Genomic DNA, 6,928 nt, shown 5'->3' on the forward strand with positions numbered 1-6,928 from the left:
TAACTTTAGATGGTTGTTTGTATTTGTTTGAGGTCAATTAAAATTTTTACATTAAAAATTAAATTGATTTTTTAAAATAAAATTTACCATTTTACCAATTTTTTTTTTCAAAAATAATATCGCGCGTTCAAATGAAATCCTGGGCTGGGAAGGTGTTGTGCTTTTTTTAAAGCGTAGATTAATTGGAGCATGTTGACAGCTAACCTAAAATTTTAAGCCAAAAAAATTTTTCTTTTTTTCTTTCTTTGCAATGTTTTACATTAAAAATTAAAAAATTAAAAATTAAAAATAGAATAACATAACGATCCCTATTCTGGAAGCCAATATCTAAGGGCACCCTTTGCTGAAAACAAACATGTTCAATTATGTCCCGATTAAACATAAACAAATGTCATTCTTGTCATACGGCGGGAAATTCAAACTTTACACTGTTCTAAACGGTTTAAATTTTCCAACGCCTGCTCAGCCCAGGATTTCATTTGAACGCTCGATTGTATATTGTGTTATAAGGATTAAAAGTGGTACTTTTTTTGACGAGCAATTTGTTTGCATAGCGAGGCGAAGCGAAACGTGGCCGAGCCACTGCAATAATTGCAAGTCAAAAAAAAAGTCACTTTTAATCCGAATAACACATATAATCTGTTTCAAAATCAAAAATCCACCACCTGTTGAATTATGTTGGCAGAAAAAAAGAAATCCCTAGAATAAGTTTAATTTTTTGGGTTGGCTCAACCTCCCGTCAAAATTTGACATTGAACTGTTGAGTTTATTTACGTAATAAATAATTATTATGTACAAAAAGGTGGTAGCTACCGTATCATAACTTTTGAGTGATATAATAAAATGAGAATAAAAAAACACGATGAATTAAGACCTAAACAACTGTCAACAGTTTTCTTTCATAACCACATTTTTTTCTGACACTTGCAAACACACTAAAAACAAAAGTTGTCGACGTTGTCGGTTGTATTTTCGAGGTAGAATGCAGTGTTGGTGGATTTTTGATTTTGAAATAGATTATACTATTTTTTCACCAACCAAGTAAAAGACCCGTATCATGAGAAGTGCGAATCTCATAGGCACATTTAAATAAAGCCAACATTTTATTGAAATATTCGTGTAAGCAAAGAGACAATTTTGGCTTTTGTTTTGTTTACGTGTTTAATTGTTTTTTTCAAATCAACGTCCAACTGTTGCAAGCAAGTAAAAATTTACCCTGAACAAAAATGTTTGAAGAATTATACAGTACACAGTACACCACCGGACATGGCTGAAACTGCACAAGAAGTTGTTTCAAACCTATTATCAGGAAAGTCACGGGTGTCAGGAAAGTCATTTACGAGTGCGCTTCCAATCTTTTTTGACATGGTGCAATGAAAAACAAGTCAAATCCTATTCGGAAAGTGTTTTATTAGCATATTTTGCCAATTTATCGACCAAAATGAAAGCGTCCACTCTTTGTCTCAATATTCAATGGTCAAGACGACACTCACTCTAAAAAATGGAATAAATATAGAAAAAATGTCAAAATTACGTGCATTTTAAAAAAGGCAGAATAATGGTTATACACCGAAGAAATGAAGGGTTCTAACAAAAGAACAGGTCGACCGATTCTTGAATTTTGCTCCGGACAATAAATACTTAATGATGAATTGATGAAGGTATGTCTCTAAACTTAAGAAATGATAATTATTGCTTGTTTTAATGTTAGAACAGCGTTTCTCAACCTTTTAGTCTTTGCGACCCAATTTTCAACCACAATTTTGATCGCGCGCCCCCACCCCTCTAAAATCAAGATTATTTACTGCACTTTGTAAAATCATGAATGCAGTACATGCAGCGTCACTGTTTTGTTGCAAGGCAAGATGGTTTTCACTTGTGATATTTGTGAAATGTATTTTATTTCATCCTGTGTCAAATTTCAATACTACGTCATCAGTTTGAATCTGGGAAAACGCAAAAAACGGCCGGACGCCGGTTAAGTGTTGCTATTGGAAATACAAAAGTAACAATCGCAATAACAATTATTCAGGTTTAAGAAATATTTTATTCAAAACTACATCTAAATACAAATTAACAATTTAACTATTTCGGCCACAAAGGAGATGCACTTACTTTCTCAGACTAAAAACGTTAGTTCACAAATAAAATAATACAACCATTTAAACCAAATCTAAAAAATAGACCAGCCAGCATAACCTCTTCCGTAATTTTCTTCACATTATTTTCTGATTTCCATTTACAAAAATGGCTGAATTGTTTTTGATACCTCTCACCAGACTTGCTAGGTATTAATTCAGCACAGGCTTCTGCAGATTTTCTTACAATTTCTGGAGGATTTGCTTTACAAGTCATTTTGACGCACCAAATTCTTTCAACAAAATAAACAATTGCCAAACAGCCGTTGCTAATCATGTTCCAAAAATGTGACTAGATGGGGATCATTTGTTGAATTATTTTGAAATTAATTTCAATGTTTCTTTCAAACGAAATCTGAGGCAGGATGAAATAAAATACATAACGTCATTTGTCCGTGAACTCTTTCTACAGTACTCGTTTCGAGTGTCGAGACTCGGCTCCTTCGTCGCCTCGTCCTTAAACGTCTCACTCGTACTGTAAACTATGAGTTCCCGGACTTATAACGTTAATTACTACATATATGCATTCAGAGATGAAATCGTCATTTTTATAGAAAAGGAAAACGGACCGGAAGCCGAGAAGTTTCGAGATGATTTCTGTGTGGTGAAATTGAGCTACTTGGTCGACATATTTGAGAAATTAAATTTCTTGAAACTTCAACTCCAAGGAGCAAACATACATACATATGTTGGATACGAGTGTTCAAGTTAATGCTTTTTGTAGAAAATTAGAATTGTGGAGCAGAAATTTAAAGCAAAAAAAACCTAGAAATGTTTTGCAAATGCGGATGAAAATGTCAAAAGGCTGAAGAACAACATGTGCAAGCTGTTTTTCTAACCAATGAAAATCATTTACCTAGTCATGCTGGCAAAGAAGAAAGTAGATTCTTGCTGACGATAACTTGGTAGTAAGTTACGAGTGGGTTAGGAACCCATTTCATACTCCCGAAGATCTCTCAAGTGCGGAAAAAGAAATCTTCACAGACTTTAGAGCAAATGGCGAAATCAAAAAACAATTTAGTAATAAATCACGCTTTCAGTTTTGGACAGGGGCAAATGATGAGTTTTCTGCACTGAAAACAAGAACATTTCGTCGTATGCAGGGTGTTGGGGGTATAAGGTAACAAATTTCTCCCGTATAAAGAAATAGACAATATAAAACTTTTTTAGTATGTGTTATAATTTTCTAGTAATCATTTTTTCAATTTGTAGAACCACTGTTTGAGATCCACCGGAATTATAAATTATAAAGGCGGCAGCTATGGCATTCTCCTTTACAAATCTTTTTTGTACAAATCTTTATTAGCTTGGTATTAATAATTACGTGTTTACAGATACGCACAGTGGCTCTCAAACAGTGGAAATAGAATTTAGTTCAGCGTAATAAAAAAAGAAAAGTTGTTCATTTAAACTAGCAGTGCATCTCAGAAAAGTTTGTTACCTTAAACACCAAACATCCCTATTATTTTCAACATTCTACCTTTGCGAAATCGGATTTCCTGTGGTGGCTGCTTTGAAGACAAAAAGACAAAAAGAACTCAGTGTTTCAATTTCTAATATTAAACCTTCTTTCGAAAAACTTTGCTCTGCAAGACAGGTACGAGGGAGTCACTAATAATTCTTATCAAACTTGTTTTTAATTTAGTATTGATATACATACAGGGTGTCCCAAAAATGGCGTACTAACGGTGCACTACGGTGTAGAAGAGATTACCGTAAACGCCAGAAAAATGTTAAAAAAATTCTATTAGACTTATTTTCTGATTTGGCGATCTTTGAATGTGGCACTTAACAGGTCAATTATTTTGAAATATATGTATGAAATTGTCATGACAGCTACGTCTAATGGTACATATTTTCACAAAGTACAAGATCACTCGCTATCAATATCTAATCCTGCATAATAGAGAATTTTGAAGTTTTGGAAATCGAAAAAATTATTTTAAATCCTCTACGGTAACATTGCAAGGTAATGATGTATGAATATATTTGTTTACATTGTATTATCGTTAATAATAATAATAAAAATAATTGATTTTTTTGTCGGAAACATTTTTTCCATATTTTTTTCATGTACATTTAAGCATCCTCGATAAGGTAGTAAGTAGTTTGTACGCCATTTTTGGGACACCTGTAGTTGTTTTCTTATTTTTTTTTTCGATATGCTCGCGCCCCCCCCTTTAATTTTACTACGCCCCCCTAAGGGGGGCGCCGCCACTGGTTGAGAAACGCTGTGTTAGGAGTTGCGGGTGCCTGTCGTTGAACCTAGTACCAGTAACAGTACAAAAGAACCGATTGCTCCAGAAATGAAATGTTGACAAATCGAGTTTGATTAAATTTTTCCAAAGTTTTTCGAACTGTAGTTTTCATATTAATATTAAAAACTAGTAATTTTAGTTAGTTCATTTTATAATTTTTAAGTTTAGTATTAAAAGTACTTTTAATACTAGGAGGTAAAAGTGTTGCCTTAGTCCCTTAGTAACCCGCAACTTTTTTCTACAGTTACGAAAACATCAACTTTAGTCACCAAAAACAGTATTAAAAGTGACCATTTTTAAGACGGTTGGAGAAAAAAGTTTGATTCGGAATCGTATTGTAATATGCACATTCCTAAACTTATACGAGGGCGGAAAGTTAACTCCTTTTTATCTTCACTTTCCGCCCTACTATAAGGTTTTTCCAGTGGCGTACTTACTGAAAGTCGAAAAACAGCAGAAATGAAACTGCATTAAATTAATTGTTTATTTGCTAAAAATGTAATGATTCCGAATAAAATAGTATACAAACCTCGGTGGGAATGTGTTTCATTCCTGTCGAGAGCTAAGATGCTCGAGACAGGTATGTAATCTACTATTATTTTGTCTATTTCTTTACACAGGAGAAGTTTGTTACCTTATACCCCAAACACCCTGTATGTATTTAAAACTGCAGTTACAAGTACTAGTCATAATCTGTTTTCCTAAGAAAATATATGTATTTATTTTTCACTTTAGTATACTTAATTGCATGATAACTCCTAGGATACGAAATACGTAAACATGTCCATAACAACCGGGGAATAATAACAGGGCGTAATAAGAATAAGCGGGCGTAATGAATTCATAACGCCCTCATCAATTCATTATTGCAAAGATGCCTAATTTTTTTTTTAACGAACACGTATAGTGAAAAATAAAATCTTGTATGCAACACGGCGTCACCGAATGATTGCACCCATCGGGCTAAAGCCCTCGAGCTGGATTCATCGTTCTTCGGGCGTAATCATCGTTGTAACGCCCTTGGTGCATAAATAGCTATTACAACTGCAGTTACAAATAGCCATAATCTGTTTTCCTACATTTTGTAACACTACTAAATCGCGTTCAATTTTTGCAAGCAAAAATCTGGAACAAGTAAATAGAGAGCTATTGCCAGTTCAAATAGCAACGAAGCCTTATTCGCTCGCATCTGATACATGATACGCGAAATTATTTGTTTAAAGGAAGCTGTGTTCCTTAACTTTTTCGAAATATTAGTCATTCATTTTTATTTCACCCACAAACATTGTTTCTCAATTAATTGCTTTGGTGAAGATTTTTCAAGAAAATTTGTTTCGGTAAACAAATAATAACATAAGTAGGAAGGAACCAATTAATATCGTTTCACAACGTGACTGGGATATGCAAATTTGCCTTCGCAATTTGGACACTTTATCGTCTAATACAGAAAATCTTCGAGATAAAGCACGTTTACTTGCTACTCAACAAAAAGAATCTGGTGCCTGGTTGAATTGCTTACCTTCATCATCTCTTGGAACTCTTCTGGACGACTCATCATTTCGTATAGCCGTTGCATTACGAACGGGTCAACCTGTGTGCGAACCTCATACCTGTATTTGCGGCGAACCTGCAGATAAATTTGGTCATCATGGACTATCTTGTCGTAAAAGTACAGGAAGACGTTCTCGCCATGGAAACATCAATGACATTATAAAAAGAGCTTTAGTATCAGCTGAAATTCCATCGATACTTGAACCTACAGGATGTTGCAGAAGTGACGGTAAACGGGCTGATGGTATGTCCCTCGTACCTTGGAAAGGTGGCAAGGCTCTCTTATGGGATGTTACGTGCAGAGATACTCTAGCAGCTACTTATATTCCTTTGACAAGCAAGAAGGCTGGTGATGCTGCTCGTTTAGGTGAAGATGCCAAGAGAAATAAATATAAAGAACTTTTCTCCCGCTTTTGTTTTCTGCCATTTTCTGTGGAAACTTTAGGCCCTTGGGGAGCAGATGCAAAAAAATTTATTACATTGTTAGGGAAGAAAATAAGCAGCATGTCAAATGACAATAAATCGACATTATATCTTACCCAGAGAATAAGTTTGGCAATTCAACGGGGCAATGCTGCATCAGTTCTCGGGACAATTCCCCAATCACCCGATTTAGAAGAAATCTTTTATATTTTAAAATAAAAATATATTATGTATGTGTTCTAAAATAAATCATTTACCTAATAATAACATTAAAATAAAGTGTCTGACCTTTGTGGCTTCTACTTCTGTCGCAATTTGCGACGAGTCCCCTCTTCTTCAAAGTAACGGACCTACTGTAACAAAAGAAAAATATATTGGAGCTTACATTTTTTCTGCTTATTTGATAGTTTCAAGAATTATGAAATTATTTTTAAATAAAACAAATTTCTCGGGAGAAATTCATATTGGAAAAAAACATGAAAATAAACAAAGATGACTGAAAATTAAATTACCCTTTAAATCCAGTCCACAAGCGTTCCGCGCCGACCCTCCATGTCA

Source organism: Tenebrio molitor, chromosome 3, assembly GCF_963966145.1.
Source record: "Tenebrio molitor chromosome 3, icTenMoli1.1, whole genome shotgun sequence".
In the NCBI taxonomy this organism is placed as follows: Eukaryota; Metazoa; Arthropoda; class Insecta; order Coleoptera; family Tenebrionidae; genus Tenebrio; species Tenebrio molitor.